This window comes from Pholcus phalangioides, unplaced genomic scaffold, assembly GCF_987345545.1.
Source record: "Pholcus phalangioides strain wild (caught in Gottingen) unplaced genomic scaffold, Ppha-v1.0 ptg000032l_1, whole genome shotgun sequence".
NCBI classification, from domain to species: domain Eukaryota; kingdom Metazoa; phylum Arthropoda; class Arachnida; order Araneae; family Pholcidae; genus Pholcus; species Pholcus phalangioides.
The window spans coordinates 2,196,414-2,222,378 of NW_028301622.1; positions in this window are offsets into that span (position 1 = coordinate 2,196,414).

Genomic DNA, 25,965 nt, shown 5'->3' on the forward strand with positions numbered 1-25,965 from the left:
TGCATGTACCCAGAGGTTCCCACATCCTACAGCAGGTCCCCTAAGCTGAAATAGATGGCGGAGCCCCAAACCAGCTTTTTCACGGGCCCCTCTGTGCTTAATTTATAGTGTGAAAATATCAAAAAGGATAAGAAACGTTCCGGCTCCTGTCAGCCCTGCCCTCGTGGGGGTCATGCCGAGAGGTATGTATACGTAAAATATGCATTTATCACCAGTGCTCCCAACATACAGGGTCGGGGTACCCGGGAGATTGCACATATACCTTCATGGGGAAGTTAAAAGGTTTCATTTCCAGGGGTCCTTGACGGAGCTCATTGTTTTCTTGCTGGTTTAACATTGACAAATTTGCGATAGCGGAAGCCCAAGGTATATCCAGTCTGGGGCCCCATAAAATTTGCGAATTCGGACACGAGTAATTGCGTGGGAGGGGGCTGGATTTTATTCGTTGGTAAAATGAATATTTGCAGTGGCCCTCAATTCGATTATCTTCCGAGTCAGGGGTCCCGTTTCATTTTGGGGGCACTGGATGAATCTCATTCTTTTCTGTTGTTTAACATTGTAGAATTTTAAACAGCGGAAGCCCGAGATAAATCCAGTGTATGGGTGCCCCACTAAATATCTGCGTATTGGGTCCCCGTTACTGGATGTGGGCCCTGGATTTTATTCGTTTTAAAATTGATAAAGATTAAAAATTTTCGTGGCCACTCACAGGGGGTATGTCCGACAAGCGTTCAGGTCGGGGCCCCATGGAAAAGTTGACAGGTTTCATTTCGGGTGTCCCTGGATGAATCTCATTGATTTTTGTTGTTTAACATTGTAAAATTTGCAACACATCGGTAGCCCGAGATAAATCCAGTCAGGGCCCCCACTACAATTCAACGAATTGGAGTTTGGGGACCCCCATGGGGAAGTTTTCTGGGGTTACTTGATGAATCACATTTGTTTTTTGTTGCTTTATTATTATAAAATTCGCTTCTTCAGTGAGCTGGTGCTTTCACGTGTCCCTTTCCATAGCACGCTGATGAAGTGGGACGAAATAAACAAGATATGTTGTGATGAGAAGGGGGGGGGGGGGTTGGCCGCCAAAGATGGCAGGGGGGCAGAGCCCCCTAGTAGTGTATATAAAATAACATGTCATGACTGGTTCATCATCGCCGAGCCAAAACCGCTGAAGCTGTAAATAGCAAATTTTGTGAATAGTTTTTTCACGACGTAAAGACTCACTACTCACTAAGAAATGGTTTTCGACCCCTAAGGGCGTCATAGGGGGGGGGGGTCAACAAGGGAGGGAGGTCAACGTTGAAATCATGCCGAGCCGAAACAGCTGAAGCTATAAATATGACATTTGATCAATATTGTAATATAGACTCACTGAGAAGGGATTTTTCCAAATTCATCCCCCTAGTGGGGGGGGGGGGTTTCAAAATTTATACGGAGCAATCATCACTGAGCCGAAGTCGCTTAAGCCATAAATATGAAATTTAGTTAGTATAATATTTTATAATGCAGATACACACTAAGACGGGATTTCTGAAACTTCATCACCCATGGGGGGTTATGAGGTGAGAGTAATTTTGAGATTGCAAAATCCACGCGAGCGAAGCCGTGGGTAACAACTCGTAATAAAATATAATGCTTACTAAATTTCATATTTATGGCTTCAGTGATTTCGGCTCAGTGATGATTACTCCATTTAACCTTTGAACCCCCGTTTATTAGGGGGAGGGTTGAATTTTGACATTTGACTTACAGTCCTAGACTTAAAACGAACATTCGATTATGTTGATTTAAATATTCTCACAAATAAAAACACTTCTCAGCAGGCATATGAGGTAATATACTATATTGGTTTAAAACATATTAGTACAATAGGAAACAAGCTGCCATAATAAATGGTAAAATCAGCACATTTGAAATATAATGAAAAGAGTCCCACAAGGATCGGCCCTTGGGTCATAATTATTTCTAGTTTATATTAATGATTTATGTAAAATTAAGTAGAACGGTAAAATAATTTCATTCGCAGATGACACAAGCCTATATGTTGAAGACGGGAGTGGATTTAGAGCTCGCTGTTGGTAGGGGTGATTTTACAAATCTTTAAAAATCTAGTCTAAGCATCGGTGACCACATGTCCTGCATTTTGTCTCGTATTTTCCGTGACAGTCCGGTTTTTCTGTTTTTTCTTCTCCATCCAGACTTTTTGAAAAATGTCACGGTTTTACTCGTTTATAGTCGAAGTTTTCTTGAATTTGTTGTTTAATTTTTTGTTGTAATATTACCATATAGAAGTCCGAAAATTTCATAAAATATCGCATTTCGTTTGAGGGGAAATCTAAGGAGGACACCTACATCCAGCAGTGGATTGAAATTGGACTCACTGGGTCACTCAGTCACTCACTGGGTCACTCAGTAACTCATTCGCTCACTCCCTCGCTAACTGACTCGCAATAAAACTGTTGTCGGTGAATTGCTAGTCGGTGAATTTTCCTAGCGGTGAATTGCATGGCGGTGAATTTTCTGGACACGAGCTTCTACCACCGCACTGGAACATTCCATCACCCCCAGGGAGCGTTAACGCCCACGTTGAGAATCACTGAGTTAGAGCCACGACGTTGGTCGTCAATTTTATATGACAATGCCTCAAGGGTGATGTCTAGAGCCCGGATTATATGCACCTAAAAAGTGGAGAAATATGCACCTAAAAAGTGGAGAAATATGCACCTAAAAAGTGGAGAAATATGCACCAAAAAAGTGGAGAAATATGCACTTAAAAAGTGGAGAAATATGCACTTAAAAAGTGGAGAAATATGCACTTAAAAAGTGGAGAAATATGCACTTAAAATGCCAAAATATGCACTTAAAATGCCAAAATATGCACTTAAAATGCCAAAATATGCACCTAAAATGTCAAAATATGCACTTAAAAAACTGGCGAAATATGTTCTAAAAATATACATTAAAACCCCCAAAATATGCACATACAAAACCGAAAATATATACTAAATATTCCTGAACAGTTAAAAATTTTAAATATGTACCAAAAAGGAGAAAATATACATTAACAAAAATCACCGGTGAAAAAAAAAGCAGATATGTTATTAAAATGCATATCTTCCACTTCTTAGGCCGGCATTACACTATTTTAAAAAAATTTCTTTTATAAAACTTGAAAAATGCAACCAATAAGCGTATCGGTTACATTCGAGGGAATGCAACCAATCATCTGATTGGTTAGTTATTTTGTTACTAAATTTTTTAAATAGTTTTTATTAAATTTTCATAGTGTAATCCCGTCCTTAGTGTATACTCACTTAAAAAAAATATTCGCAAGTATGTATATACTGTCATATTAAAATAATTTCGACATATTTTATATTTAGGTATTTTTTAGTTTGTTGTAGGTGCTTCAGTAACAAAAGAATTTTGACACTATTTCTAAAAAAATCAACATTTTTCATATATTTCTAGAAATAGCCTTACAGTAAATCGGTTGTTATTTTGAAAATACAGTATTACAAACATCTCTATTAATTAAACTGCGGGAGGGAAAAAGCCGATGTCATGAAAATATTATGAGTAATATTTGTTTGAAATATTACAAAAAAGGTGATTGAGCTTAAATAACCTTTAAAAATATGCACTTATTCTGAAAATTGTTTGATTTTATGCATTTATGTGCATTATGCTAAAAAACGCCAAAATTGCATATGCAAAATATGCATTTATGGCTCTGAAATATATATATATATATATATCTCCCGGAATATATGCAAATGCATATGGGCATATGCAATAATTTTCTTAAACATTTTCAGAATTGCCTTCACTTTTTTGTTATTTTTGTTTTGTTTTCGGCTCATTGAAATTTCTAGACGTGGAACTTCGAATTCTCTTTCGTATGCACTAGAATCTCCCTAATCCGTCACATATCAGACCAGGGTATGTACGCAAGATTACCAAAATCACCAGATTACTGGAAGTTGATTGGGAAAGTCCATTTAAATAATATAAGCTTCTGCAAGCAGACAATGCAGTGAGTGGCACGTTTTCCTCTTCTATTCACAAAGAAAATACTCCTAAAACACGCTTGATTACTGGACGGACTGGACTAACGCACGGCCGGATTAACGAGAGTCTACAGCAGTGTTTCTTAACCGTTTTTTGCCCGTGGCCCCCTCTGAACCATATTTTTTTCTCGTGGCTCCCCTGTTTTACCCAGAGTCTTCAACTCTCATCTAGAAGCAAGATCCTTTATAAGTAATGAAATGATTTTTTCAGTGAATTTATACTGAACGAAAATTTTGCAAAGAAAATTGGCCTCCTGACCACTGGCCTAGAATTTATTGATCTCCATGCTATCCCGAGTCCTATCATTACCGTCTCAACATCATGGGCCCCCCCCCCCCCCCAGGCAAAGTGATGCTATGGTAGTCCCATACTTAGCTGGAAATGAAAAACAGCCTACATATTTCCTACTTATTTTCAAAATTAATTTATTCTATACAAAATATCATAAGGTGGGGTCACTTATGGACATGGGGCCCTCCGGGCATGACCCCTCACAAGAGTTGGACTGACATAGCTGCAGCCCGGGGCCTGATATGGTTTTCATCATTTTTTTGTTTTTCACTCTATAAATTTAATATAGAGAAGGGGCCTGTGAAAAACCCCATCCTAGGGAACTTGCAAAATATAGGCGGTGAGGCCCAGGTGGGTCCATGCCCTAAGATGGCCCTGGTTTTATGGGTGGTTTTGTGGGATTCTGCAAGTGCATTTCACTAATATAAAAGCTTTATTTCTTCACACCTTAATTTTTCTTCTCAGCTCTCTGCAGCCTTCCGAACCACCTGTCATGACCCCCTTCTCCATTTTCTTCCGTGGCCCCTTGAACTATCCCAGTACCACTAGGTGGGCCACATGGTCTCCGGTTGAGAACCACTGGTCTACAGTGCCTACGAACAGGAACAGAAAGCTAAAATGAATGTGTGTAGGATCTATTTTAAAGTGCGTCATCTCTAGGACAAGAAACAATAATATATAACAATATGATTTATTTTTCATCGATAGATGGCAATATAATGATTGGAGGAAACTCAGAGAAAATGTAATCTATCAGCCAAAAAACATTGAAAATATTCACGACTGGTTTTTTCGAAGAATTTTCAGAAAAATAATTTTAGAACCAAATTGAGGGAAGAGAATGAGGTTGGCAAAAATACACAAAATCATGTGAAAATTTTAAAAACTTTTACTGACCATATCGATATCAGATAATATTCATTGCTAGTGCAACAAACTAGTTTCTTATAAGATGTATTTTTTTCCACGTTAATGACAATGATAGAATATTTTATTTTACAGCTAAAACCATGCGCCACAATCCGCAGTAGCGTGGTTCTGGTCATTTTGGAACGGTATATCGGTGAAGAGTTGGTCACCATTCTTTTGCTATTTTACCACGTGCTTGCCCGTTACTTTTTTATTTTATTGTAAATTTTCCCATAATGCACTTTTTGAGAGCGAAATTACCTACGATTTTTGTGTTGATTTTATTGTTAATATCCCTTTTTTTAATCCTTCTGGTGAAATTGAATGTCAGCTTCGTACCGCCTTGCATGCGAACCACGACGGTGAGGGCAAATTTTATAAGACGACGTCTCGTGAGTGATGTATAGAGTCCGTATTATATGCGCTAAAAAAATGGCAAAATATGTTCTAAAAATATGCACTTAAAAATGCAATAGATATCTCTTAAAATGCAAAACGTGCACTTAAAATATCTAAATGTGAACTGAAAATGCCAAAATATTCATTAAATACCACAAAGTAAGTACTAGAAATCTTGAAAAAGTCAAAAATTCCAAAATATGTACAAGAAATAACAAAATATGCATTCAAAAATCATCATGCAAAAAAAAGCAGATGTGTATTTAAAATGCATCTTTCTATTTCCAAGGCCAGGATTACATTATAAAAGTTTGATAAAAGGTATTTTATAAAACTTGGAAAATTCCACCAATAAACGCATATCGGTTGCATTCGAGCAAATGCAACCGGTGATCTCATTGGTTAAATTTTTCAAGTTTTATCAAAGAGCTTTTACAAAACTTTTATAGTGTAATCTCGGCCTTAGTGCACACATATGTATTTCATTTACAAAAAATATCCGCTGATGTCTCTTCCCGAGCGGTGGTGGAAGATTCCTAGACCCTCGATATTGGAGGGATTTTCAATTAATGAACGGAACATAAAGAAAACGACTTTATATTTCACTTCACACTCATAAAACACACACTTTACATGACGGAAGCCACATTCGAACTCTCTTCTCACGTTGAAGATAGATTTTTTTTTTCTCTCTCACGCCTTCCTTCAACAACGAATAAACAAAACAAGGCACGTTATGTCGTATAAAAGGCCACATTTCAATCATAGTTCGAAAAAATATGTGGTAGATGGCTGCACTGTAACAAGCATTACACAGAAACAAGCTTGATGTCGAGTTCACACCACGGACATGCGCATCCTAACATCTACCAATTCGTTAGAATTTCCGCAGAGGAATGTGGACGAGGTATATGTGTGGTTTGGAGTAGTGGTATAAGGCAACAGAGAGTTGTAAAATGCCAATACTGAAATAAAATAGATCAGTTACACCTACGATTTTTGACAATTTTTTTGTCGGTAAAGGACAATATAATAATTGGGGAACTCAGATGCGTGGCTCCGTTTACTGCTCTGAGGTTTTCTCGTGAAAATTGGTCGCCAATTAATGCGGTAGTCACAATTTGCGTGAAAATTTAGTCAAGAGTCCATTTAGGAGACCGAAAAAAAAATAATATACGAGAAAAAAAGGTTTTTGATGAACTCTGTATGATAAAAAACTTCAAATGGTTTGTAAATATTACAAAATATTATACAAAATATAGAATTTTGAGCAATACTTATGCGCATATTTGTAAGAACAGCGCAAAACGTTCACGAAAATATGAATGATTTCAAAAAAAAAATTGTAATTTCTATCGCATGTTTTTGCTTTTAACATCTGGAGTTTTAAATGAATTTTGACAATCTAAAATAATAAATTTTCATTCCGCAGAATGCTGATGAATTTGGAATACGATTCCCGTAATTCTTTTGCTTAAGCAGTGTGTCTTAACGCGTCGGCCCATCCGGGCACGATCCGGGGGCCCATGGTAGTTACATGGCATAGTGATTTGGGAAACTCAGAGAAAATGTGATGTATGAGTCAAAAAGCATTGAAAATATTCACGACCGGTTTTCTCGAAGAATTTCCAGAAAACAATTTTAGATACAAATTGAAGAAAGAAAATGAGCTCGATAAAAATATTTCGAATCATCAAAATATCAATTTTTGAAACCTTTACTATAAATTGACACAAAGAAGTATCGATTGATATTGCAACAAACTAGTTTGTTATGAGACGTATTTTTTTCAGTTATTTCAGACGTTGAGACATCTACAGAATAATTCAAGCCTACGATAATTCACGCTTTGCTATTTGCGTGGTTCTGGCGGATATTGTGAAACTTTATCATTCTTTTCTGGCCACGCGGTTATTCACTACCTTCTTTTATTTTAATCTTTCACTGCTCAAAACAATTAGGGGAGCACATGGTTTTAACAAAATTACGCAAAGATGTATACCGATAAGTAACATAAAATGAATCATCCATAATTTAAAGCCTAGCAGGAAACGGAAGAAAAAAACTTCATATGCAAATCAAAGTTCATGACGTCAAAAACCAGTAAAAGGAGATAAGGGCAGAAATCGGGATGTTGCAGAAACGTCTGTTTTACTGCCGTAACTGTGAAATTCGATTGCGCAGTATTTTTTTTTTTTTTTTTTGAGACAAGGTGACTTGAGGAAGTCCCAACAACGTGATTTACCGGAATCCATGGCATGGCGTGTTATAGGCAGACTGGAATCCGGGCAAACACAACGTAGTGTCGCGGACGCTGTTAGAGTCGCCAGAAGTGTTGTTGCAAGGCTGTGGAATCGATTCCAAGAAACAGGAAATGTTAGACGTCGACTAGGGCAAGGTCGGCCACGTGCCACTACAGCAACTGATGACCGGTATGTACGGTTAACAGCCCATCGAAACAGAATAGAGAATGCTACGCAGCTGCAAAGACGGTTGCTCTTGGCAACAGAACGAAGGGTGTCCAGCCAAACAGTACGTAATCGGCTTCATGCGGGAGGGCTCTATGCACGTAAGCCAATGGTCTGCATTCCGTTGATCCCACGCCACCGTGCGGCCCGAAGAAGATGGGCTGCTGAACATCGAGATTGGGAGCAACATGATTGGAGCCAAGTGCTGTTTACAGAGACGAGTCCCGATTCAGTCTGGAGTGTGACACCCGACGTGTTATGGTATGGAGGGACAGGGGCACTCGAAATAACCCCGCATTCGTTCGTTAAAGACGAGCTGGTTGGATGGTATGGGGTGGAATCAGCATAGGCGGACGTACGGACCTGCATATCATTCGGAATGGCACTTTGACGGCCCGAAGGTATGCAGACGAGATACTGCGACCTCATGTCATCCCTTACGCTGGAGCCATTGGAGATTCCTTTGTTTTCCTGGATGATAATGCCCGACCTCATAGAGCTCGTCTGGTGGAGAACATGCTTGAAGCTGAAACAATACAGCGTATGGAATGGCCAGCGTGCTCTCCTGACCTGAATCCGACGCATTGCTGCGCGACCAAGGCCGCCTGTTACTGTCCGAGACTTGCAGATTGCACTTCTTGAGGAGGGGAACAGTATTCCCCAAAGTCTGATCGATAACCTCATCGCATCCATGGCAAACAGGTGTGCAGCAGTCTTAGCTGTTCGAGGAGACCACACGCCCTATTAAAACTCATGCATCATGTCTAAACAGTACTTTTTTTTTTAATCGTTTACATGTAACCAAATTGTTGCCCTAAATCATCTTTTCATGTTTTTTCCATATTTTGGAAGAATTAAAGCTTAATTCCAAATTTTTTCACGTCTTTTTTCTGTATTGCGCATTGATACGTGTGTACTATCCATTGTATGCCAATACGTGGCTGTCTCGCACGGTTTTCTTCACTTTTTTGCTTGCTCCCCTACTTGTTTTGAGCAGTGTATTTTAAATTTCCCCGAACGCATTTTTTGAGAGCCGAGTTACCTACGAAATTTTTTGAAAATTTTACAAACCATTTCGTTTTCAGATAATATCCATTGATATTGCAATAAACTAATTTCTTATGAGATGTATGTTTTTCAACGTTAATATTGTAATATTGGACTAGTTGGCTTTCTGTAACTAATTACGCGCTGCAATCCAAGTTGCGTGGTTCTCGTCGTTTTCTAAAGGTATGTCGGGAAAGTTCGTCACTCACGCCACCGAAAAGGAGCTGTTTAAGGGTAGTCGTTACCAATCTTTTACTATTTCACCACGTGCTTGCTCGTTACCTTTGTTATTTACATTTTATTGTATAATTTTCCCAGAACGCACTTTTTGAGAGCGAAATTACCTATGATTTTTGTTGCTTTTATTGTTCTTTTTTATCGTTTTGGTGAAATCGAATGCTTCGTACCCTTTTACATTCGAACCACGACGATGGGGGCAAATTTTATAAGACGACGTCTCAAAAGTGATGTCCCTTCCTGGGCGGTGGAAGTCCTAGACTCTTGATATTGGAGAGAGATCTCCAATTAATAAACGGAACCTAAAGAAAACGACTTTATTTCACTTCACACACATGAAACCCACACTTTCCATGACGGCAGCCACATTGGAACTCACGCTCTCTTCTTTCACGTTGAAGATGCTCACTTTTTTTCCCTCACGTTTCAACGAATAAACAAAATACAGCACATTATGTGGTATAAATTCTACAGAGAGTTAATAAAATGTCAATACCAAAATAAAATAGATTCGTTACACCAACGATTTTTCTGGATATTTTTGATATATATATTATCGTTGGAAGGCGTGGGGAGGTTACAATTCTCTATCCTATACCTACTAACAGGAACATAAAGCTGAAATGAATGCAGGATCCATTTGAAGTGTGGCATATATAGGATAAGAAATGGGCACTTACTGGCAAGACGATTCATTTTTCTGTTCAAAAATGACAATGTAATAATTGGAGAACACAGAGAAAAGGACGTAATCTAATCTTGCAAATATTCACGGCCGGAGTTATTGCGCAAAGTTGACACAATAGTTACGAATAATTTGCTGTCTTTTACCGTATATAATTGGTCGAAAACTCTTTTTCCTCATTTAATCTTTTGCTGGTCCCTGAAATGCTCGTGACTAAATTTTCACTGGAAATTGTTAGCACAAACGACCAAAATTCCAGACTGATTCGCCTAGTATTTTTATAAAATTTCAGGGAAAAGTGTCAAATCTCGAAAAATACACAATCATTTGGAAATCTAGTGTACTAGCTATAATACCCGGCGCTGACCGGGTTTTCTTTAGTGAGTCTTTTTTGGATCACGTGATCTCTCTCTCGGTCTCCTTCTTTGAGGGACATACAATACCGTGTCCAAGTTCACCAATATTGTGACTTACTGCGCGACTCATGAAATAAACAAACCTAGATTTAAAGAAAAATAGAAATGAATATACAGGGTGTTTCAAAAAGAATCATTCGATTTTAAAAAAACCCATAACTATTCGGCTTTTAATTCGTTTTGATAGAATAATGTATAGGTAGCAAGAAGGTAATCTCGAGTTTCACGCAGTTGCCGACAGATAGCGCTAACACTCTTCAGTGTTCGTCAAGATTTGCTTTTCCCCACAGATAGAAACAGATTCGGATGACTTCTTTTTCCAGTAGGACGGGGCACACACCACACTGAAGCTTGGACATTCGAGAAGTTTTGAACAACCGCATTCCTAAACGATGGATGCGGATGATGCCGTACGGGACCCGACGATTCAGTTAAACATCACTTAACGCCGGACCTCACAGTGTGCGATTTCCTCTTGTGGGGGTTTATAAAAGACTAAGTTTATGTGCCTCCTCTTCCAGTTACATTAGCCAAACTCAAGATACCCATAACAGCAGCAGTGGATGCAAACATGCTCACGAAAGTTTGGGATGAATTTGATTACCGTATAAACACATATGCCGTGCATCCCAAGGTGGACATATTGAGCACCTTTAATTTGGTATGTAAAAGAACTATATGATTAGCCATGTGATATAAAACTAATCTTAAGTGTTTATGCATTCAATATTTTTCGTAATATACGCATTTCAAATCGGGTGATTCTTTTTGAAACACCCTGTATTTTTTTTCCTTTTTTAAGGGCGCTAGGTATTTCGATTCCCCCCTCCTTGAACTTCAAGTTATCCATCTGCTTATTTCTGCTTCGGAAAATGCTTAATTAAAGCTGTCAAAATTTTTCGATGTACTTTATGGGTCATTAATTAATTTTAAAACACCCTAAACTATATGAATTTAGGAAGTTGGATATTAAAAGACAATATAGACGCTTTTTTATTTTCGAGCTTGAGAAAATGTAAATAAGAAATTGAAATCAATGTTATTGTATGGATATCCAATTCAAAAGTAGGTCCGAATAATTACTTCATATTCAGTTTTCTGGGCGCGCGCTTCGTATCATTTTTCTGTTATCTCTAAGCCAACTCAATATATTTCAGAAATCGAGAATTCAAAACAATTTTTAAAGTTATTGATGTGGCGGAAAACCCCCCCAATAAATTTCCGCATTTCTACATTTAAAATCGAAAATTTTAACACTGATTTCTATGAGGATCATCCTTTGCCTGACCTTCAAAGTGATGCTGATTATGACGTCTATTCAAAAAGCCTCATCACTGGGAGGATTGTTTTCCCAGGATCGAACCAACGATCCTGACGGCAATCAGCATCGTGGGAAACGAACATCTTATCATTACACCACTCTGGGACTTTGAAAGAGAAAGATTCAACGATATGGTAATATTCCGTTGCCTTATGGTCAGAAATATTTAAAAAAAACTCATTTTTCAATGCATTTACAAAGACTTCATGAAAATTTGTTGAACAATGCTATCAATGACTCGACACATCACTAATTCCCGAAATATTTTGACGGGAAAAATGAAGGGTGAAAATTCCAACTTATAAAGCTCGTAAATGTCCAAAGAGTTCCGAGATCCTCGAAATAATTAATTTTTAGTTTAACTTTCATAAACGGCTCAAAGGCTTAAAAGGTGACTTTTAATTTAGTTCACGGCTTAAATATTTGTCGCTCAAAAAACAAAGTTTCTGGAAATTTCTTCTTCGGGAATTCTTTTTCCTACATTTTTCTTAGAGTCACCTAATTAGGAAATATGATACGTCCGTCGTTTTTATCACATAGGATAAGTTCATAAAAATCCGAAAATTTTTCCTCATTTAAAATATATATATATGCATATACTTCTGTTTATCAAGTTTCAAATTTTAACTGAAATTTTATTCTTTTTTAAAAAGTGAGTATTTTTTCTTCATATATTCAATGTTTATTTAAGTATACATTGCGCTGGTATCTATAACTCGTGGTATTTATAAAATTGGAAAACATACGAGTCACTTTTTAATTCGAATACTTTGCGCTATAAATTTGATAAATTATTAGTGGAAGTTTAAAAATTTAAATACACTGACTGAGGTAGATACATTTTCTCTGGGCGTACCGAGTCTTTAAGACTCCCATAGGAGTTTGATGCTGCTCCGTACGAGCTGGATGAAGAAGTTAAGAAACTGTTTGTATGTGATAGTTGAGTGTGTGAGTGTACGTGTATAAGAGGCGCGTCAATAAAAGATAGTAAAATTTACAGCCCATGCTGTACTCAGAGAGTCAGTGTACGTCAAATTAATTCAGATCATATTAGAAAAAATGAATTCGGTAATTTGTGGCTTACTTATCACAGAAATTTGAAATTTGTAGAGCTATGTCCGAAGGAAGTGAAGTGTCAAAATTCAAGAACGCATTTCATATGCAATTACAAAATCAGTCAATTATCTCACCAAATAATTGACAAAAAAGTGGAATACTGCACCTAATGGTTACAAAAGAGTATATATATATGTTCATTCTAATGAATTGCGTGAATACAATATATATGATTACATGTGGATACAAGATTAAATGCGATAAATATGGGTAGGCGTTCAGTATATATGCAACACTATGCCTCCAATCAATGAAGAGAGAATTAGAACTATTTAAACTTTTTACAAAACTAAACCAATTCATTGGGCCATATCAGGCCAGTATGTTCTTAGGTCGGAGAAACCTCAACACCTCTCCCACAGGATAAGGCGAGATGTCTCTTATGTGCTGATATTCTGATGTTTCAGCTCTATCGAAATATCCTGTACATAGTTTGACTAAGTAGTCATGTATGGTTTCAATGTTCAAATCCTTCATTATGTGAAGATTTCTGATATACCATTATGCCCTGGTATATCGCCGAAGTATTTTATTTTGCTGCACTTGTAATTGTTTGATGACAGAGGGTTTCGCTGTGGAAAAGCATGGTGCTGCATAGCACATAATTGGTCTAATGACTGACTTGTACATAATGGGTTTTGTTTTTGAGGCTAAGTGCAGAGCGAGTGTAACAGACTCTGTTTAGAAGTCCTGCAGCCTTAGCGGCTCAAACTTTCACCTCATCAATGTAAGCTTTGAAACTAAGCTTTTTATCCAAAATAACACCAAGATATTTTGTCTTGAGACTTGGGTTGTAATATGGTCTGCCCCACTGTGATAGTGGTGTTCGGAGGGAGTTGCCTTCTTGCAAACCATATAAAGTTGCATTTACCCTCGCTTAAGACCACTACATGTAGCTGACACCAGATCTCGACTCTTCGGACCATTTCTTGCAAGTTCCTCAGAGCTTGCTGTGGGTCCCTGGATGCCATAAGGATTTTCGTGTCGTCAGCATAAGAAGCTAAGATTCCTCTTTGTGGAGCAGGAAAATCGTTAATAAAAATATTGAAGAGTATTGGGCCAATTACTGACCTTTGACAAATAGATGCCTTAAGTGGACGTCTGGTGGAGAGAGCGTTTTTGATACGGACCTGAAATGTCCTATTCCTGGGGTAGCTGTGAACCATATGTATAAAGTGGGAAGGAAATCTTCTAAGTATCATAATGACAATCAGTGCTTAACCTTATCGAAGGCTTTCTGTATGTCTGAATCAAAACATGCTACATAATCCTTGTGGATGAAAGCATCCTGTATGTACTCCACAACACGGACCAGTTGTGTTACACAAGAATGTCCGCTACGAAAGGCATGTTGTTCATCTCGGATAAAGCTATTATCCTCGAGATACAAAGATAATCTCGCCTTAAACACTCGTTCAAAAATCTTGGACAATCCCGGAAGCAAACTGATCGGGCGAAAATCATTCGCAAGTAGACTTATCTCCCTAGTTTTTGGAATGACTTTAATAATGGCATGTTTCCAGATATACGGAAAATGACAGATTTTTAACATACCATTAAAGATGTTTACTAATGTGGTGATAATATAAGATGGAAGTATCTTCAAAGCTGTGTTAGTAATATTATCAAACCCAGGGACCTTTTTGTCTTTAAGTCCTTTAATTATCTCGAGGATCTCCTCACGATCAGTGGGAGCAGCCGTCACGATGTTATGTGGCTGATTGTTTTGTAGAAAGTTGTTAACCACCTGTTCAAAGTGTGTTTCTACAATAGGCGGTTGGTTACTATTTGGTGAAAACTGGTCTTCATATGTATTAGCGAATGACTCCGCTATCTCTTCATCAGTGTATACAAGACCATTTGTACCATGTATTCTGTTAATGTTGATGGCTCTGGGCTTACAAATTCTAATTAATTTCCAGAGAGACCCATCCGATACATCAGCCTCATCAAGAAAATCATTCCACTTCTGAGAGTGGTATTCCTTGAGGCTGTTTCTTATTTCTCTGGATATACGGTTCAGCGTGTTACGGAGATTGGGATCTCTCGTGTGCTGTACTCGTCTTCGGAGTTGATTTTTGAAGTTAATTTGACACTTCAACTCCTCAGGGATGCCATAATTTTTAAAAGGCTTAATACGCCTTGTCGAATTATTTACGGCATTTTGAATTACCTCAGTAATTTTTTCTGCTGCTATATCAATGCTCTCTTTTGTCAAACTATTGATCTCAATGACTGGTTCATTTTCCAGTATTGTACGGACGATGGTCCAATCTGTATGAAGCATGTATGGAACTTCATAAGTGATACCACTGTCAATCTCGAATAGTACCGGATTATGGTCAGATCCGAGAGCACTGAGCACCTCAATGGTGATTCCGTGTAGTAGGTTTTTTGTCAAACCAAAGTCAAGTACGTCTGGCCTATGCTGAAGGTTGTAGGGATGACGTGTAGATGACTACGGTGCTTGAACATCAATCATATTTGAATGCACCCCTTGTTTGCGAGCACCCTACCATCCTGATTTGTTGTGTCGCTATTGAAAAGTTGGCTTTTAGAGTTGAAATCACCAGCTACAAATATGGGCTTCTTACCGTTACTTCTAATTATCGCTTTTATTAAGGTGATATCGAGTCGATATCGTGGTGGCTTGTAGAAGGAACAGATTACCATCGGTTGTTGGTTTGGGTGATGTACCCTAATAGCGATGGCCTCACAAGTTGTGGATGTAGGAAGATCAACTGTCTCAATATGAAAATTCCTCTTGATAAGAATAAGGACACCCCCTCCAGGTAGGTTGGGGCGGACATGCCTATGGCATTCATATGTATGGACTTGGAAGTTGCGTGCCGGTGAAAGCCACGATTCTTGTATGAGAACCGCATCCGGGTCAAATTCATCAATAGTTTCACGCAATTCATGGCGGTTATTGTGGATTCCGTCAGCATTCCAGCTGATGATTCTAAAAGGCTTAGGAGCCGTTGTAAAAGTGGTGTTACTAATTGCTATCGTATTAGTGTTTGATATTCGCAAAAAGCAGAAAGTGATAAGTGAATTAGATTTTCTTGGCCAATAGGATAACCTCTATAAAGCTCTGCCAGATAACTGCGAGCTTATCTTTCTCTTCAGTGGTATCCTTAAGCTTTTGGAAGGTGGTATTTGTGATGGTTGTTAGAGCAGTAGCAATGTCATTCCTCTCAACTACCTTTTTCGACGGCCCTTGTGATTCTACATCGATCAGTGATGGGACCAGTGGGTCCTGGGCCTCTGTTGTTGAGGTCATTGTTGAAGCATGTTCCCCACTCAAAGTATGAGGGGGTAAGACGTTTCTTCAGCGATCCCTCAAATTTGTGGATTTTGTTTACCACCTTTTTAGGCTGAGCCACATCGGAAAAACTTACCCTGGGCTGAGTGTTTGCTTCCTTGTTTTTATCTTGGGAGTCTATGAGATTAACCTCTTTTTCTACTTGTGGTGCGTTTTCACCCTAAGGAGTGAAAGAAAGGGTCTTAGGTTTAGGCCAGGGCCACTTGGGACATCCTTGAAATGAGCTTCTGTGTTTCAGACCACAACGAGAACACTTGTTTTTATGCGCTTTGTTCGTGTGTTGGGGGCAATCTTGAACCCTGTGTTTTTATGCGCAAATGCCACAGACTGCAGAATTAAAACAGGTCTGGGCCGAATGGCCAAACCTCTGACATTTTCTGCACATTAATTTTCCAGGGCCACCCCTAAGTTTCTCAATTGTGACTGGAAGCCCCATCAACTCCTTAATTTTATATATTCCACTATTTCCTTTTCCCGTTTCAATTATGAACAGGGGCATGAATCTCTTGATTCTGAAGTGTCTCATTGGGCTTACTTTCCCCACATCATGACCCTCACTAATAAGAGCCGTTTGTATGCTAGTAACTTCCATGTTTACTGGAAGCCCTCTGATAACCACTCTTAGTGGACGTTCAACGTCCACCTGGAAAGTATGATACTCAAAACCAAGCTCATTAAAGAGCTTTGTACAGTTACGAAAATCATCAGTGTGAAAGAATTTAACTGACATCTTATTAGCACCCGATTTAACTTCAGGTGTGTGCTTGCATATATCAACGATCTTAGGATAGTGCTCATGCCAACCAGTCCAATTATTCAACATGACAGGAGGGATATTGTCTTTTTTCTTAGTGTGGGTCACCTTCTGAAAACCGGTAAGATCAATATCTCCGTTAGCTATATCATCTTCATTACCCTTATCCTCTGAGCTAATGAGATACTGTGGTACCGTGCTACTACTGACTTGGTCCGAGTGTTGTATTCTACGATTCCCATCTTCATCCTCACTTTGTGACAGCACCTTACAAGGGGCTTCATTGGAAGCAGAGGGGATATTACAAAATTTAAATACAACGAAATAAAAAATTATTATAACCAGCGGACGCTTTGATTATAATTTAATAGTTTACCAGAATTAATTAACAGCTATAATTTAATTAATAAATTAACTCCGAACAGCAAAAGCCCATATATAATTAATCAATTTACCATCACGAACTTATTAGTTACTGTCATTACAAAGGTTTTTAACAGCTGGTTGTGCGAAGATACATTTTTTGGAAAGAAAGAGAAGTCAACTGCCCCTGCGGGGAATCGAACCCACGTCCGTTAACTTTCTGGGTGAACGCACTGGGAACGAATGTTCCTCAATCTTTTCTTGGAGCTCATGTGCACTGAACAGGTCCGTACATGGACGGTCGGACCTAACTCGGGCCAAAGCTCACAGTTGCTGACAATGCCACCAGATGGCGACCAGGATGATGTGTCACTCTCCGCTATTCATACAAAGGTTTTTAACAGCTGGCTGTGCGAGGATATATTATTGTGAGCTTTGGCCTGAGTTTGGTCCGACAGTCCATGTACGGTCCCGTTCAGTGCACACAAGATCCAAGGAAAGATTGATAAATTCGTTGTCCCTGTAGTCTAGTGCGTTCCCCCCGAAAGTGAATGGGCGTGGGTTCGATTCCTCGCAGGGGCACACAGTTGAATTTTTTCTCTTTCCAAAATATATTTTCGCATCAGACAGCTGTTAAATACCTTTGTATGGATACCAGAGAGTGACATCATCCTCGGATACTGTCATTATTGATTAATAATCATGATTCATCGATAATTAACTAATTATATATTATCGTCTTAATATCAATTATTTTGCGTTGTTCTTTAAGGCATGCACTATCGGATTACAAGTCGGAGTTATTACTAGTCGGAGTTATTACTAGTCTTATCACGGGGTCGTCCCCCAAGTGTGTACGTGGCGAGACGCTCAGCTCTTACACTATAGTGATTATCTTTATATTGATCCACACAAGACCCCGCCGCCCCATGCGACAGCGTAAGCAGCGACCCGTCATGGCGAGATAATTGTTTTACTTCAGCTACAAACCGCTGGCTGAATCTTTACGAAGGTTTCGGACGCAGAAGATATTGAAGATCAAGTACGCATTCTGGGATTTGTTACCGTGCAGCGCTCTCTATTGTCGAAAATTTAAACTTTTCTTTTCCTCAACTAAAAAAAAATCCCCTTCGTAATAACATACGGAGGGTTTAAACCCCATCCACAAATTTACCAATTCCTTCCATTTTTATGAATTTTCAAAGTATTCTTGAATTTATTGGACACCCTGTATATAGTTGTTTCAAAAATAATACGGAAGAGGTTTTTTTTGCCGATTCCGATGTCCGTAAAAGATAGATTTTCACGATTAAAAGGAAATTTAAAAATTTATAAGAAATTTCAAGCAGAAAGAGTGTATTACTGCGTAACACTGTTTTTAACCTTACTTGTGACTCGTAAATATTCCTCTAACGAATTAGTGCATTCCGAAACGTGTTGTGAGTGCACATATACGTAGCTCTAAGGAATTTTTGTTGTTGGAATTACGCTTGTTGCGTGTTATACCCGTGCTGCCGTCTATATTTTGAAGTGAAGAAGACAAATGCATTATTTTTTCATCTTATTCAAGCACCTTGTAGTAAATCTGCCTTGTAGATCGGTCTCGCGTTGTAGGATTATTGCATAATGCATCACATCCGTTCATTAATGTCCTAATCGTATGATCTGATCATTTGTTTTGAAGATAGAAGATCAATAGTCTTTCTAGTTCATGAACACAGAAATATCACCATGACTTTCGGGTTTTTTCTCGTTTCACAAATTTTTTGTGCGGCTGCGTATGACATGGAATGTGATTAATCCCTTCCCTGTCAACGGGTTTTCGGCAGCAACTTGACATGATCCATAAAAATTGTCACAGCAAAAAAATCCCCGAAATTGGAATGGATAAAACATTGCACACCGTTATTGAAATATTACGCCTCATGGTCGTATTTAAACTGGAATAAACATCTACGGACAGATATGTGTATAGTAGGTACCTGTATGTCTCAACTGGGGCGGGGGGGGGGGGGTTTACGGAAATTTCGCCCCCGCCATTTCACCCCGGATATTTCGCCTGCCCTGACCGTGCGAGTAGGTGAGTAACCAAGTACGTGACTGTATGAGTGACCATATGAGTGGCTGAGTGAATAAGTGTAAGACTGACCAGGTGGGTGGGTAAGTGGCCGTATTAATGATAAAGTTAATGACTGTAGTGGCCCAGTTAGCGACCGGAAGAGTGACCAAATGAGTGGGTGAGTGACCAAGTGAAAAGTTTAGTGACAGTATGAGTCACCGGATGTTTAAGGGGCCGTAAGAGTGACTTCGTCACTTATACGGCTACTCACCCAATAACTCGATCACTCATACAAGCAGAGAAGACGAAATCTCAGGAACGAAGTGTACCGGAGGACGAAACCGGGCTAAGTGTCGGATGTGAAATATCCAGATCCCATGTCAACTTGGTGAGTAGAAATGTAAATTGTCTTATATGGATTGTGTGCTGTGCATATACGTATATACACACGCAACTGATCATGATTCAATCATACTGTTGTCCAGTACTTTTCAAGCGTGTACAAATACAAAGTATTTTGAGTGATCAAACATTACCTAAATGCGTTTGCCGACTTAAATGGAAAGAGGATAATGAATACGGTTCTCCTGTATAATGTTCATCTTGTAGTCCATTATGCGAGGTCAAATACCATTTGAATAAAACAAGCGAATCTGTTGGTTGTATGAAAGTTTTTTTTGGAAGTAAATGGGGTATATTTGCTATGTAATTATTTTCGCATTTATTTCGAAAATTTTGAAAGCACTTGACCGTTGATTTTAATGAAAATTATTATAAATTATATAGCGTGATGTTTAATAAACGTTAGTTTCTGAGATTTTTGAGCAGAACTTATTCAAGAGAGTGAACGTATTTCATTTCAGAATTGCGTTTGCGTCTTTAATATTGTTGTTATCAATTGTAAGTGATTGTCGAAGAGATGGGTAGAAAATCTCAAAAAAATTTTTTAATAAAAATTCAATGATTGTGTGTGCCATAAAAAGTGTGGTTTTTCTCTTAGAGATGGCGCTGTGCCATCTAGGAGAGAGTTAAGTATTGAAAAATTTTACTTTTTTTTTTTTCAAAAAAAAACAACTACACCGTGATGAATATTTGGTTGCAATGCGTGTGTGCACATTTTATGTCAATCGGTTGTTTTCCTATATAGTTTCACCTATTTATAATTATCATGGACTTCCCTCCGCCCAGTATATTCGAAGTTGGAATGACCAGCTAGATCAGTACTTTTTTTTTTTACATAGCATCAGTTTGGGAGGAGGGGAACTATAAAACAAATGCAAATTATAAGGAATAAACTTGGCAACAAAAATGAAAAAGCAATACGCATAAATTTCGAGAGAACTTAGAAAGAAATAAGGAATGTATTGTTAGTTAAAATCAACAAGATTTCATTTATTTCGTCGTTTCCCAGCCCAATGAGTCTGTCTGACGACTTACAAATAGCCTTTCTGAAGCGTTATGACGAAAAAAAAAAGACAAGTTTGCACATGTATGTGTAAAGTATGAGTGTATGTTTGTGTAGAGTAAATAAAAATCAAGTCCAACGTCGTGTCCAAAGTACAAATGCCGTATGTGCTCCGAAAGATCCCAATTAGGGGGAAAAATATTCAATATTTCAAATATTTGTCTACATTTCGTTGGTAGACAAAAACCATGTATACAACACACATATAAGATATAGAGATAACACATACAAGAGTGAGTACAATGTACTAGTGGAAAAGTAGATAACGTTGGATATAATAGGTTGATTTATACAGAAAAATAGATATGCACGATATATACAGGGTAACAGTTCAGTTAATGGACCGACAAACTCAGAGGGTTGTTAGTAGGCATCAAGAAGAACAAAAATTGCAATGGAATGTGGTGTCGCAAACCACGTTGAGAGGGTGGAAGTTGCGAAAAACGCATGCGGGCTCGGAGTCCAGAGGAGACGAACTGACATCCAGTTGATCACTGAATGCGATCGTGGGTTCGCTCACCATATCTGACGTAAGCAGCGTCGCGAAACGCATGCGCTGGGGTAGGATCACACGCTTGCGGACGACGTAAATTAGCGCTATTGCGGTAGTAAGCACGTGTAGCAGTGTGTGATGTCACTCACGAACGAGGAATAAGCTACCTTGCATCTGATTTACGGTCGAGCAGATGACAATGTCTTTCATGCGACGCCTGTGGGCACACCGGAGGATCTCGTAGCGCGGATTGCCGTCGCTGCGGCAGACATCAAAATCATACCTGGTATCTTCCAGCGCATCCGGGAATCGTTTTTTTACGCCGTTGTGGATTGTGCAATGACGTCAGCGGTCGCCACTTCCAACTACTCTTGTAATAATTTTGTGAAATAAATCTTTTTCTAGTTATTATTGTGTTTTTGGTCGTTCCAGCGTAACGTCGAAACCTGCGTGCGTTTTTCGCGATTTTCATCCTCTCAACGTGGTTTGCGACACCATGTTCCATTGTAATTTTTGTTCCTCTTGATGTCTAGTAACAACCCTCTGAGTTTGTCGGTCCATTAACAGAACACCCTGTATGTGTAATACATTACATATATATATAATGTTTTCCAATTTATTCTTTTTTTTCTTCCTATTTTTTAAAATTATTCTTTTTTTCCCATTTTTTCTCGAAAACATTTATAACAAAAATAATAATATAATACATAATTTTCTTCATAAGGTCAGCAGAGTGTACAGTTAGTGTGCAATACCTTTTCCGTCCTATGGTATATTGTTCTCTGTAATGGGTCGTAATGCACTATCTCATTGAGATGGTCATATTCGGAGTTCTGTAGTTCGTCATAGTGGGTTGTAGATAGCTCCTTGATGAAATCCAGTATAAGGAGTATACCCAGGTCTTTCCTGATGTCAGCTACACGTATAAATTTAAGTGCTCTAGCATGAGACCTTAGGATCCTGTTTTGCTGAGATTGTAGCTTTTGCATGTTGCTATGACTTGGCCCTGACCGGGGCTGCATGTGTCATAATTGGTCGAAATATAGTTATTTAGTATGACCTTAATTATTTAGTATGTCCTTAGAGAGACGAGCTTGGGGAAATGTCAAATTTGCAGAGCATGCCTAGGGCTTTGGTGGACTTATTCCGGACATAATCAATCTGCGGACCAAAAGTCATTGGTCGATTCAGAATACAGTCTATGTATTTCACTTTTCTTACTGGTTCCACGACCGCGCCACCGTAGATGGGAGCGTTTGCTGGGTCCGTTTTGCTCGTGAGCCAAATAAATTGGCATTTGCTGGGGTTCAGCTCAATAACGTTGACGCCACACCAATCCTCAATGTCCTCGACAGTTGAAATGAAAGCAACAAATAAAATACATAAAATACTTTCTCCTGAGTTTTCAGACTTTTGACAAGAAGAAGTGAAAAGTTCACGGAATATGCATATTATGAAATTCCAAATTTTTTTTTATTAATAGTGAAAATGGTTATATGATAACACAATTAATAAAATTTTGTCGATTTGTAACAATAATTGAATAAAGAGCTTGAAAATAACCACAATTTTTAATGTCACTGATAAAGAATACATATTGCTTCAATCTTTCTTCTTTTTTAAAAAGGAATGGTGAACTGATAATTTTAAAAAAATAGGGTGATAAGGAATTGCAAAATTTATGAAAAAATTGCTTTGATGGAGTTGGCCGCTGTGGTGGTCGAGTGGTTCTAGTGCCGTACTCGTGATGCGAGGATCCGGGTTCGAACCCCACAGTGGTGGTCGGCTGAAATTGGTTTTCTGTGGTTCCCAACTTCAAGGCGCAAATGCGAGCCGATCTCCCCATTAAAAAGTCTCGCCACAGAGAGCAACAGTCCTACAACGGTAAATCATTCAACCATAACACTTCACTCATAGTTAGACAAACTGGGGGCAGATGACAGCACTACACATAACAAGCATTACACTGAAAACAAACTTTACGTCAGGTTGCACTACACGTACACGCACATTCCCGCATGTACCGATTCATTGGGGGTTCGTTGGGGGGTTCCGCGGGGGGGGGTGCATGTGTGGTGTAGCAGTAGTAGGTAGGGACTCCAAAAAATGGTTCGGGGATCCATGATGTTCCTAAGTCAGCCACCTCGTTGGGCAATTTGCCTGTTGTGGCGTTGTATTTGTATTGTATAGTTGAAAAATTATTTGTTACTCAATTACAAGTCAGTAAAAAATACTGTTATATTATTTACGCTTTTTTTTTTTTGGAGTGTTGTTGTAGGAAAAAGATTTGAAATATTGTGACCGCCCATGCAGTTTACAATTGAATGCTGAAATTTTATACAAATACAATGGCACTACAGGCAAACGAGGTGGCTGACTTAAGAACATCATGGATCCCCGAGCCATTTTTTGGAGGCCCTACCTACTACCGCTACACCACACATGCACCCCGCCCACACCCCCACACCCCTCGCGGAACCCCCAACGAATCGGTACATGCGGGAATGTGCGTGTACGTGTAGCGAAACCTGACGTGAAGTTTCTTTTTGTTTCCCTGTAATGCTTGTTATGTGTAGTGCTGCCATCTGCCACCAGTTTTTCTAACTATGAGTGAAGTGTTATGATTGAATGATTTATCGTTGTAGGACTTATCGATTATCGTTATAATGATTTATCGTTGTAGGACTTATCGATTATCGTTATAATGATTTATCGTTATCTATATTCATTATTCTTTCAATAATTTAGGGGTTAAACTATAGACCAATAATACATATATTATTTTTTTGTTGTAAGGAAATGCATAAATTATGCAAGGGTTTTCCAACTAGTTCTTCAAAAAGATATGTGTAAAATTATAAATTTTACATGTGTAATATCAGCAAAACGAGTTCAGAAAGTGTTGAAACACTCCATATAATGACCTCCCAATATAACGTTCGTTTTTTGAGTGGAACGATGAAGGGAGGTCGTTATAACGAGTCGACTAATTATAATTACGATGTACAGTTTTAGCACCGGAAAAAAGAACCGTAAATAGACGAAATAATTTGAGCACTTGGAAAAATAATTAGAAGTAAGAGAAACAAATAATAGAACAAAATTAATTTGAGCACAAGGAAAAATAATCATAAATGGGAGAAATAATCTGAGCACCAAAAAAAGAAAATTATAAATATTAGAAAGAATTTGAGCACCGGGAAAAAATGAAAAAAATAATTTTTGGACCGTCGAAAAATAAATGAATGAGAAAATAAATTGAGCACTGGGAAAAAGAACAATAAATAAGAGAAAAAATTTGTGGACCTACAAAAATATGAAGAAAAGAGGAAATAATTTCATATTAATAGCTAAATAAATAAATTAATGGGAGAAACAGTTCGCTGACCAGACCTGTTAGTGGCAAAGACAGAAATGAAAACTAATACCGCATAGAGACGGTAAAATACAGGGTGGGCAAAAAGTCCGTAGAGACTTTAAAAATGCATAAAAACCGGAAAAATAACCGAAATAAATAACGGTTTGCAGGGTTAGCGTCGCTACGTCACGGGAATTTTTTTTAAGACAGGAAAATAAAATAACTCGGAAAACAGCCGATAGGTGGCGCTGGTACGAGCGACTTCGGTTTAAAATATGCAAATGAGACGGTTTCAAGAACTTGCGCTCCTAATCGACAATCGGTTCACCGTTGTAAACACCGTGTATGTCAACAAGGATGCTGAGTGAGAAGGACAAAGCTTTGTTGTTATTTTATCCCTATTATCTCCCTGTGGTGGCAGTCATGTGGAACACACACACACACACATACTGCGTATTAAACAATTTGGAGGCATTTTGTTCGTTAGGGGCCGTTCAAGTATTACGTCATCATCGATGGGGGGAGGGGGTTTCCGATTTGCTGACTTTTGAAGACAGGGGGGGGGGAGGGGGTTTGGATTTTGTTACGTCATCAACCACCCTTTATGAAAATATTAAATATTTTTAACAGCATCTTACTCGGTGCGCCAAAAACGAGAAAAACCTTTCGATAGTTTGTGGGCACTTGAAGTGACATCCCCCCCCCTATTGATAAGTGCCTTACAGAGCCACTTTAGTGATCTCTAAATGTTTCGCGGATCCAAGTGATCTGGAAATGTGTCCGGGCCGCTTAAGTGGCCTGGAACTGTGCCACGCATCACTCAAGTGATCCATAATTACATGCCGCGGATCACTTAAATCTGAGAATGTGCCGCTGGTAACATGAGTGATGTAGAATCGCATTAAAACTTAATATAAGTTAAATAAGTAAATGGCAAACTTAACTTAAATAAGTAAATGGCAGTTTTTAAGAAAATCGAGAAAATTTTAAATGGCATTTCAGCTGTCTGTATTTCCACGCTAATTCATAAATACGTTCTGGAACTTACATTAATATCATTCGTCTGATATCTTTGAATCAAAAAAATAAAACATTGAATAATTTGGAATTTAAGTATAGAAAAATGTCTTTCGAAATATGCCTTTTTAAACACTTTCACGTCCTACAAATTACACGAGAAAACTGTAC